Below are 12,500 nucleotides of genomic sequence, written 5' to 3'. Positions count from 1 at the left end.
ACACACACACACTGACATCCATACTAACACACACACACACACACACACTGACATCCATACTAACACACACACACACTCTGACATCCATACTAACACACACACACACACACTGACATCCATACTAACACACACACACACACACACACACACACTTGTATCTGCATCATGTATTCAGTTGTCCTGCAGGTCTCTATAATACAGTGAATAGGGGGAAAGCTTGTATTTGTGCCACAGGATAAACATGAGAGAAATGGCGCCATCTGGTGTAAAATATACAAAATGTAAATGTTGAATCCAGGAGTCCAGAAGGAAAGCACAATATCATGAATTCATGCTTTAATGGCACTGGGATCAAATATTGCACATTTAATGTGTTTCAATGGGGACATTGTTGTCTAACTATTTTGTTTACACAGTGTATTATAGATGTATTATAGATGTATTATAGAACTGAGGTTAAAATATAAAAATTCCCCCAAAAATACACACCTTTGGCAAAATGTATGCCGTTGGCATTATCGGCCAAAATGATCGAAAAAAACTAAAATTGACAAAAATGTCCTGAAGGTCGCACAAGGGATAAAATAACATTACAGATATCTGAAAATAATATTAAATATCTGGACATTTGCACTAGTAACAATTTAATTATCGATTTTACTAGTGAAAAGTGCAAAACTTATACATATATTATTATATTATATTACATGTAATGGCATTTTGAACAGGAGTGAATGACATTGAGAAATTTGCGAGTGATGACATCATTATTGCATTAGTAAATGGATAGTAAAAATGTAATTGTTGATATCGATAATTTATATCCTGCACGTGATACAGCAACTTGCAGTGCATTCAAGATGTGTGTGTGTGTGTTTCCTGCATAATGAACCCTTTACGTGAACATATTTCAAAATGACTATTTATCCTCGTTTATTTTGATTTCAAATGTTTACTCTCATATCTTTTTATGTATTATCTCTTTCTTTTGGATTGTGAGTGCTGGTTTGCATTGTTCAACAGCGCCATCCAGTGGACAGACCCTGCAACTACATGCCTCCTGTAAATATATATGCATTTAAAACATTGTAACTGTAAAGTTTAACTGTATTCAACAGTTTCTCATGTTTTCTGCATAGTGACCCGTATGTAATCACACCTTACAAACAAATAACCTAAAGATCTTTGAGCCACGATTTGTAAACTTCACCAGGAATTAATGGACAACATTTCAGGAAAACTTGTGGCCACAATCCTCACGATGACATCATCAGGTCCAGGTGTGATGTCATCACGCGCTGTTTTGCTCTTATCTTGTGACATCTGCAGTTATTTGTCTGGAATCCTTTTGTTTGTGCAGCTTCAAAGCTTCTCCGGGTTTCGTGGTGATGGTGAAACTCGAGGTTATGTCAGTTATTGTGACTGTAGCGATGTTCGGGTGTGACAGAGATACTGAACACAGGTGAGCGGTTTCTCAACTGGTGACCCGACACCAGATCATAATTTAATATAGTCTGGGGTCATATTTCCTAGACTTATTTATTTTTTTAAATAGATGAGGGCATGTCACACATCCTGTCTATTCATTTTGCTATCCTGACTATGCACAATTAGTTTCTTTTTATTATTTGTATTTAAAACTTAAAAAAAATTGTTTCCTGCTGTCTATGAACCAATCAAAACCCATTTTTGGGCCTCGACCCACCAGTTGAGAATCATGTGCAGGATATGAATTATATATAACAATTTCCTACATTTTTAAATATCAGTAATCAAAAACAACATCATGACTTGTGAAATACCCATTCTTGATGATAAAAATAAAATTAAAACTAGTGAAATTTCTTTTTTGATTTTCACGTATCAGCACAAAAATTTTATTTAAACTAGTGATTTTTTTTTCTTCCATTTTCACGTATAGGCAAAAACATTTACTATTTTTCACTAATTTAATAATTATAATTTTCATGTATCAGCACAAAAATTAATTATTAAAATTAGTGAATTTTTCGTTTTCACGTATCAAAAAAAAAATCACTAGTTTAAATAAAAATGTTTTTGCTAACTATTTTTCACTAGTTTAAATTTAATAATTATTAAAGTAATTAGAGAATTTTTTTTTTTAAATAACATGCAAATGCCATCATGTGCAATTCGTTTTTTTTTATGGGAGAAATTTTAACCCTAAAATTAATTTTACATTTGAAATGTAAATTTACAGATACCAAAAACGTTGGATTTTATCAAAAGTAAACGCAATGATTTCTCGGCCTCACTCAAAATAATGAGCGTTTATGACAGAACTTTGTGAAATACATTTACAGATTTCAAAAATAAAATTTTTGCCTTATGCAAATGACCATTTTAATGAATGAAAACTGAATTGTAGATTTCTGTAATTCATATCCTACATGTGACTTTATGTTAATACGGCTTGCCATACAGCTGTAGACAGCAGAGACGCCTGTGATCATGCTGATGTATCCACGGCAGGAGAAATAATAACTGTAAAATAATAATAACAGCCATTTCAGTGTGTTTGTCATTTTCAAGTTGTCCAAATGTCTAAGTTTGTCTATGCAAATTCTGCATCCTTTATAATGCTTAACTCTCGCGACTGCTTCCCATAGTTATACGATTATTATATTTATAGTGAGGATGTTACTTATTCTTTTATGGCACGTTCATGATGTAATTTGCGCTTGCATCTCCTCTGTGAAGTTTCTGTACAAAATGTAAGAAAGAATTTTTAAACGAGTAATAAATTATATTTATATGCAACACTGAATGTAGCGTCTCGTGGTTTTATGTTGTGACGTTTACTGCTGAAATGCCGTATTTAATCCACTTTATTGAAGGGGAATGTTAAACATACATGTTCACTCCATTTATATAGAACTATTAACCTTGTACGTTAAATAAGGCACAACGACTGGCGGGACATCCTGTACAATTGTAACAGCATTCAATATGTACATTCATATTTTACAAGGACGGACTCAAAGTTCTCCATCATATAGCATGAAGAGTGACACCGTAGGACAAAAAACACTGTTAGTAAATCGTTAAAATAGCCAGAAATGACTTGAAAAGCATCATGAAGTTTTTGTAGACGGTGGCCCATAAATGAGCGATGGCCAGTGACATCACAGGCGTCTGTCCCGCGGCCGGTTTGAGCTTTCACGGAAAGCGTTATAAAGCTGCTTCGGCGGTCCATCACAGTTTAATGTCCTGAGACTCGGACATCTTGGTGAGGGTTTTCTTCACACGCAGGGCGGTCAGACGAGACGCGGGATTGTGCGCCCAACATTCGGTCATCAGTTTACCCATCAGCCTCAGACACTGAAGAGACATTAAAGATGTATTAGTATTGCATATTTGATCAACTGTCAATCATTAGTAGACACCAACAAATGGACACTCTCATTGTTTATTCACCCTCATGCCATCCCGTCTTCTGCAGAACACAAATTAAGATTTCAGCTTTCTTGGTCCATACAATGCAAGTGAATGGTGACTAGCACTTGTATGCTGCTTTTATGTGCTTTTGGAGCTTCAAAGTAATCCATGTCTTCAGAAGTGATACGATAGGTGTGGGTGAGAAACAGATCAATATTTAAGTCTTTTTTTGTATGTATGAAACCACTGGAGTCATATGGATTACTTTTATGCTGCTTTTATGTGCTTTTTGGAGCTCCAAAGTTCTGGTCACCATTCACTTCCATTGTATGGACCTACAAAGCTGAAATCTTCTACAAATCATCATCTGGGATGGCATGAGGGTGAATAAATGATGAGAGAGTTTTCATTTTTGGGTGTACTGTCCCTTTAATTACCTCTCTTGCAACGTTTATTCAAAATAACAATTAGCATCCTGGGAATATTTGGGTATATATAGAAGCAAATAGAGCATTCCTACAATGTTTGGAAGTGGTTCCCAGTAAACGTTAGTGGAAATGTATTTTCTTGATCTCGTTTTAATATTTGTAGCGTATGGACCATAATGTACATATGCCAGCCAATACTTAACATGCTAATTTTCATTGTATTTAAAAATAAATATACGTGCATTTTAACCTCGTGCGGCACTGTGTCCACATGTGTGGACCTTGTATTTAGGCTTCGCTATACATAGCTTGACTGAATACTGTTCACAAGACTCTACGCTGTCATTTAAGGGTTAAACTTCTCGTGGACACATCATGTGACACAACAGCGTGACGTTGATTTCAATGAAGCCCTCATACGGTGCAGCGCCAACAAAAGTGTCTCTGGTAAGAAACATAATTACGTTACATCATTGTATCCTGTTTGGTTGTAAAGAGGAGCGTCTCTCCTTTCATTTGATATGCTGCTTTAATAAATCCATTAATTATTCACTGCGTCTGCTCGCTGATAAACATGACGTCCACATGTGTGGAAAATAGGACTGCGTTCCCTAAAATGCTGTATGCAAATGTTAACAACATGAACGCATCTGTGGGTCATTTTAAGTCATCAATACGGTTCTATTCATTAACATTAATAAATGCATCTCTATATATAATATAAATGTGTTTTTCAGAGGCTTTATATGATGCATTTCTAACTGTTCTGAGACCAGTGCAGACAGACAGCACACTGAAGGTTAAGTCATTCACTAAATAGGGAGCAAGGGAGCATCCTATAACTGTTCTGAGACCAGTGCAGACAGCACACTGGAGGTTAAGTAATGCACTAAATAGGGAGCAAGGGAGCATCCTATAGGTCTCCTATAACTGTTCTGAGACCAGTGCAGACAGACAGCACACTGGAGGTTAAGTCGTTCACTAAATAGGGAGCAAGGGAGCATCCTATAACTCTCCTATAACTGTTCTGAGACCAGTGCAGACAGACAGCACACTGGAGGTTAAGTCGTGCACTAAATAGGGAGCAAGGGAGCATCCTATAGGTCTCCTATAACTGTTCTGAGACCAGTGCAGACAGACAGCACACTGGAGGTTAAGTCGTGCACTAAATAGGGAGCAAGGGAGCATCCTATATCTCTCTATAACTGTTCTGAGACCAGTGCAGACAGACAGCACACTGGAGGTTAAGTCATGCACTAAATAGGGAGCAAGGGAGCATCCTATAGCTCTCCTATAACTGTTCTGAGACCAGTGCAGACAGACAGCACACTGGAGATTAAGTCATGCACTAAATAGGGAGCATCCTATAGCTCTCCTATAACTGTTCTGAGACCAGTGCAGACAGACAGCACACTGGAGGTTAAGTCATGCACTAAATAGGGAGCAAGGGAGCATCCTATAGCTCTCCTATAACTGTTCTGAGACCAGTGCAGACAGACAGCACACTGGAGGTTAAGTCATGCACTAAATAGGGAGCAAGGGAGCATCCTATAGCTCTCCTATAACTGTTCTGAGACCAGTGCAGACAGACAGCACACTGGAGGTTAAGTCATGCACTAAATAGGGAGCAAGGGAGCATCCTATAGCTCTCCTATAACTGTTCTGAGACCAGTGCAGACAGACAGCACACTGGAGGTTAAGTCATGCACTAAATAGGGAGCAAGGGAGCATCCTATAGCTCTCCTATAACTGTTCTGAGACCAGTGCAGACAGACAGCACACTGGAGGTTAAGTCATGCACTAAATAGGGAGCAAGGGAGCATCCTATAGCTCTCCTATAACTGTTCTGAGACCAGTGCAGACAGACAGCACACTGGAGGTTAAGCCATGCACTAAATAGGGAGCAAGGGAGCATCCTATATCTCTATGCAGTTAAGTGCGTTCACTCCTAAAATCTGATCAAAAGTTCAGTTTCAGGCTGCAGATGATGTTTGGATCATTTTATTTGAACATGGTTGACTGTGATTGGATGATGCTGGACGTTACTTTCAATCTGAATTAATTATGCTAATTTCTGATGTAACATCTCATGAATATGAATAATCAACACTCCAGCACACATCAAACTATTTGATGAAATATCTTGGTATTAATTTCACAACTTAGTCCTGCTGTCCGTGTATGTGGACATGCTTTTTAGGGAAAACTATTTGCTCTAGAATTGTTTTGGGAATGTTTATTAGGTGCTATAAATCAAAAAGGGAAATGGAGAATGCACACAGCGGTCCTGCTCGGCTCTCAGGACGATATATCTCAGATTTGAGCAACAGTAATATGAGCTATATCACCTGCAGAATCTCATGACGTTATATTGCATCTCGAGCATATGAGAAAGTGTGTGATGTACCTCATCGCTGCTCCAGCGGTTTGCGAACGAGGGTCTGTGTCTCTTGATACACACCACCTCTCTCATGTCTTCATATGACGGGTCGGTGGGCACCAGATCATGATACGGCAGCTGGTATTCCTCCACGATACCTGCACAAACACTTCAGATCAGTACCACACGTCAAGCTTCCTAAACACATGTCGGGACATCAGCAGTTATACAGCGTTTGAACTGACCGCAGGACACGCATCTCCTCGCCATCTCCCACAGGATGAGACCGAAGCTGTACATGTCGGCCATGATGTACGACTGGAAGTGACTGCGGTTCAAACTCTCGTCCAGAACTTCAGGAGGCATGTAACGTTTTGTGCCGACCCGTGTGTTGGGCGGGATGTCCACTTCATTAGTGTCACTGAGAGGAAACGGGAATAAATATTTAATTTATACACTAACATTTCCCTGATTACAGCGTCATAAACACACATTTATAAGTGACTGTGTCATTAAATATAGTTTAATACTCAATCTTTAAACACATCTTGAGATCTCTTAGTTCAGATTTGTGCTCCATCAAGTGTTTGAACACAAGAATGTAACTCATGTTTGTGTTGTTCTGCTGAAGTGTCACTTACTGCCCCCTGGAGGAAACAGGCGGTACTACAAGCATTTCTCAGGAATCGTCCTTATTACGGTGTTGGGGCGATTAATTGCGTACATTTTTGTAATGCGTTATTTTTAATTAAATTAATCGCACTGAATTAACGTGGTGAATCGACAGCCGTATTTAGAATATCTTTACATTATTGTGTGGAACTAATTGGGTGTGCTATTTAAAATATAAAGAAACACAAACCTCTAAATACACATTATTTCAATATAAATGTATCACTTATTAAGAAACACTTTATTAATAATTAGTATACTCTATAGTGACAGCTCAACACATGACTCACTGAAATGACTGAATGACTCGAATGAATCGAATGCAATGCAATGATGACTCGAATGGAATGCATGAATGCGAATGAATGAATGAATGAATGAATGGAATGGAATGGAATGAATGAATGGAATGATGAATGGAATGGAATGGAATGAATGAATGAATGGAATGAATGGAATGAATGAATGGAATGGATGGAATGGAATGAATGAATGAATGAATGAATGAATGAATGAATGAATGAATGAATGGAATGGAATGAATGAATGGAATGAATGAATGAATGAATGAATGAATGATGAATGAATCGAATGGAATGAATGAATGAATGAATGAATGAATGGAATGGAATGAATGGAATCGAATGGAATCGAATGAATGAATGGAATGGAATGAATGGAATGAATGAATGGAATGAATGAATGAATGGAATGAAGAATGAATGGAATGAATGAATGAATGAATGGAATGAATGGAATGAATGGAATGAATGAATGGAATGAATGGAATGAATGAATGGAATGGATGAATGAATGAATGGATGAATGAATGGAATGAGATGAATGGAATGAATGATCATGAATGAATGGAATGGAATGATGGATCGAATGAATGAATGAATGGACGAATGGAATCGAATGAATGAATCGAATGATGAATCGATGACGAATCGAATGGTAATGAATGAATGGATGAATGGAATGAATGGAATGAATGAATGAATGGAATGAATGAATGGAATGAATGAATGGAATGAATGAATGGAATGGAATGAATGAATGAATGGAATGAATGAATGGATGAATGAATGGAATGGAATGAATGGAATGAATGGAATGAATGAATGAATGAATGAATGAATGAATGAATGAATGGAATGAATGAATGAATGAATGAATGAATGGAATGAATGAATGAATGGAATGAATGAATGAATGGAATGAATGGAATGAATGAATGAATGAATGAATGAATGAATGAATGAATGAATGAATGAATGAATGGATACGAATGAAATGGAATGGAACGGACACTCACTCGAACTAGCACATCGACTCACTGACATCGCACTCAATCGACTCACACATGACTGAATTCCTCAATTTCGATTTCGATTTCGAGTTTGCATTATTAGCATGACTGTGTAACACAATGTTGCCAAAGCATCAACATATTATATATAAATAATAAAACAAACAGACAAACAAACAAAACATATATGTATAAATCATGTCACATGTAGCATTGTAAATAGATGGATAAATAAATATACACACACTGTATAAATAAATACATTGGGTCACTCTAGAGAATTAGCTGTCTCTGGCGTTGTGAATAGCTAGCACATATTTAGCAGCTAGTGCAGCTGTATTATCATCTTCTCCAGTAAGAAGGACATTTTTCAGTGTCACTCAGTTCATAGAATGATGGGATCAAGGCTTCAAATTTGGGCAGAAGCGTTTCTCTTATATTGCTATATTTAGAGCAAAAGAGCAGAAAGTGTTCCTCATCCTCTATGTGCTGTAGATCACAATGTCTACAAATCCTCTGCTCTCTCTCTGTCCATGTTTGTCTACGTCTTCCTCTCTCTATCTCTAGGTCATGGTCACTTAATCTGTATTTGGAGAGGATTTGTCTTTCTTTAAAATGTTTAATAAATAGATAACTGGCCAATTTAGTGGTTCTATTGAGGGTCGAGTAACATTGGAGTTTATTCTGGAGGTCAAAATGTGCTTTTAATGATTTATCATGAGTGTCTTTTAGATTTGTGTGGATTTCTTTAATAATAATTTTGGGGCTGTAGCTGTGGTCAATAGGGAGTATAGTCTGATGGGCGAGTTGAAGAGCGAGTGTGTTCAGAGGATGAGGTTCTGCTGAGGATTCATTGGCGAGGAGGGCTTTATATTGCACTGACTCTGGATCAGACTGATGGAGGTGATGCCAGAACTGAACACATCTCTTCTGGATCTCAATGTTCAGCGGGTACAGGCCTAGCTTCGGCCCTGCAGGCGGCGGTGGGCGTGTTTCTGTGGACCCCTAAAATATTTTTGGCAATTTCAATTGTAATTTTTCTACTGGTGTTTTATCCCAATTTTTAAAATTTAGTACTGGTCCCCAAATTTCACATCCATATAAAATAATTGGTTTTATTATTGAATTATATAATTTGATCCAGGTTTTAATGGGTAATTTTAAGTGTCCGCATCGTTGATTTTATGGCATAGAAAGCCCTCCGTGCCTTTTCACTCAGAGTTTTAACAGCCAGACCGAGGCGTCGAGGCGTGATAGTCGATACCAGATAGCTATAGCTCGTGCTGTGCTGCAGGACCTGGCCTTTATACAGGAACTGGTGTTTGTGTGCCTGAGATCGGGCCTTCTTCTGGAACACCATGACTCTGGTTTTGTCAGGTTGACTGTCAGGGCCCAGTCTTGACAGTACTGTTCCAGCAGGGACAGGCTCTGCTGAAGGCCCTCAGGTGTCGCGGGACAGCAGGACCAGATCATCCGCGTACAGCAGACATCTGACCTCTGACCCCTGACCCCTGGCCTGTGTGTGGTGTAGAGTGAGACCGGGTACAGTCGAGCTCTCCAGCGCTGATGCCAGATCATTGATGTAGATGTTGAATAGAGTCGGGCTCAGACTGCAGCCCTGCCTCACTCCGCGGCCCTGCTGGAAGAGCGCGCTTCTGTGGTCACTGATTTTCACAGCACTTTTGCTGTTGCTGTACAGAGATTTTATAATATCAAATGTTTTTCATCGATGCCAATTTGTAGGATTTTGTATAGTAGACCATCATGCCAAATTGAGTCGAATGCTTTTTAAAGTCTACAAAACATGCAAATATTTTTCTTTGTTTGTCCTTGATGTTTTTGTTGATGAGAGTGTGGAGGGAATAGATGTGGTTGGATGTCTTGGTGTTTTTGGTAAAAAGCCAATTTGTGCTTTATTTAAAATGTTGTGTGATGAAATGTGTGAGACGATCGCCTGTTTATGATGCTGCAGAACAGTTTTCCTAAAGCACTGCCCACACTGATGCCGCTGATAACTATTGGGGTCGAATCGATCACCTTTCTTGAATATGGGTGTGATGAGTCCCTCAGACCAGCTCTCAGGGGCGCTTCGGACCACAACACCAAATTAAATAATTTGGCTAAAGTTTGAATCATGCTGGGACTGCTGAGTTTAAGCATTTACGTTACTAATGTGATCTTGTCCATATGCTTTCTTTAATTTAAGATGTTTTATATGTTCTAATATTTCAGATATTGTTATATATTTATCTAATGGATTTTGATAATTCTTAATTGTTTTCTCCAAGTCTTCTAATGTTTTCTTTATTTTACTCTGAGGTTGGTTAAGGTCAGCTGGTGCAATTTTTCGATACAAATTTTCAAAGTAAGATTTCCAAATTGTGCCATTCTGGAGTGACATCTCTAGTTTGGGTTTTCTAGTTTTTTATAAAGGTTCCAGAAAGTATTTTGATCTACCGAATCATCAATTTCATCGATTTTGGCTTTAAAATATTTTTCTCTTTTGTTCCTCAAAATTCTTTTGTAATTTTGCAGACAGTCTGAATAAGAGAGCCGTACTGTCTGGCTGGATCGGATCTTTGTGCTTTTTGTTAGAGAGTCTCCTCAGTTCTTTTCTGAGACCGGCACATTCATCATCGAGACCAGACATCCTTTCTCATTCTCTGTTGATGCGTTTTATGTTTGCTTTGCGGTTTAATGTTAGATAGAGTTATCAATGTTTTGAATATGTAATTTACGTTTTTGTTGCTAAATTTATTCCATTAATATCTAAAGTGAAATCAATGGACATAAATTCATCCAGCATTTTTGATATAGTAGGACTGTTCATATTTTCTTTGAATTGATCCGAGTTGGATTGATTCCATTTAAGTTTAGGTTTCAGAGGAAACAGTTTTTCAGATTCAAGTGGAGAGGTTTTAGTTATTTCACACGGGGTTTCAGATAAAGCACAGTTTGGCAGTGATCGGAGATCGGGAGCTGAGGTCTGACTGTGAAGGCATTAATAAAGCTTGGGTCAATATCTGTTATTGAATAATCTACCACACTGGCTCCTAATCTGGAGCAGTAAGTGAATCTACCTAATGTATCTCCACGAGTTCTGCCGTTGATGATGTAGATTCCTAAACCTTTACAGAGTTTTAACATTTGTTTTCCATTAATGTTCACTGAATTATCAGTAGCTGTTTCTCGGTGTGATATTCAATGAGGAATGAAGCGTGGTGTCATTGAGGATGTGGTCATTATCTACAATATTTACATAATCAATTTCTCGCCCTGTTCTGGCGTTTAAGTCTCCGCAGATGAGGATATCTCCTCTGGACTGAAAGTGTAAGATATCAGCCTGTAATGTTGGAAAGCTTTGCTCTTCAGTAATAGGGAGAGTAGTGGGGTGGGATATAGATGGCACAAAGGTAAAGATTGGACTGTGATATGATGGATTTCACTTCAAGCCAAATAGATGATTTTCCACTTTTAGCAATTTTAATCGAATGTTTTAAATCGTCTTTGTGCCATATAAGTATTCCACCTGAGTCTCGGCCACATTTTATTTTAGAATTCACTCACTCACTCACACTCACTCACTCCACACTCACTCCTCACTCCCACACACTCCACACTCACTCCTCACTCCTCACTCACTCACTCCTCTCACTCCTCACACCTCCTGCTCACTCACTCCCTCACTCCCCACATCACTCACTCCTCACTCCACACACACACTCGCTCACTACACTCACTCACTCACTCACTCACTCACTCCACACACACCTCACTCCCTCACCTCACTCACTCACTCACTCCCCCTCCTCCCTCACTCACACACTCACTCCACACACACACTCACTCACTCCCTCCTCACACATCCACTCCACTCACACTCACTCACTCCACACTCACACACACCTCCCCACCTCACACTCTCACTCACTCACTCCACACACTCACTCCACTCCACTCACACTCTCACTCACTCCCACACACCCGCACTCACTCACTCACACACATGATCGAATGCCTGCAATGCACATGACTCACTGCGAATGGAATGAATGGACATCATGGAATGAGAATGAATGGAATGAATGAATGGAATGAATGAATGAATGGAATGAATGAATGGAATGGAATGAATGGATGAATGGAATGGAATGAATGAATGGAATGAATGAATGAATGGAATGAATGGAATGAATGGAATGAATGAATGAATGAATGGAATGAATGAATGGAATGGAATGGAATGAATGAATGAATGAATGAATGAATGAATGGAATGGAATGGAATGGAATGAATGAATGGAATGGA

At 38.5% G+C, this 12,500-nt stretch overlaps 1 pseudogene; it reads right to left on the bottom strand.

Annotated features, from left to right (window-relative positions):
- Positions 1-12,500, bottom strand: part of LOC127635608 (bone morphogenetic protein receptor type-1B-like) — a 134,948-nt pseudogene that overhangs the window by 2,786 nt on the left and 119,662 nt on the right.

Source organism: Xyrauchen texanus, chromosome 43, assembly GCF_025860055.1.
Source record: "Xyrauchen texanus isolate HMW12.3.18 chromosome 43, RBS_HiC_50CHRs, whole genome shotgun sequence".
In the NCBI taxonomy this organism is placed as follows: domain Eukaryota; kingdom Metazoa; phylum Chordata; class Actinopteri; order Cypriniformes; family Catostomidae; genus Xyrauchen; species Xyrauchen texanus.
The sequence above is the reverse complement of the archived record's forward strand: the minus strand, read 5'-3'. Positions and strand labels throughout refer to the sequence as shown.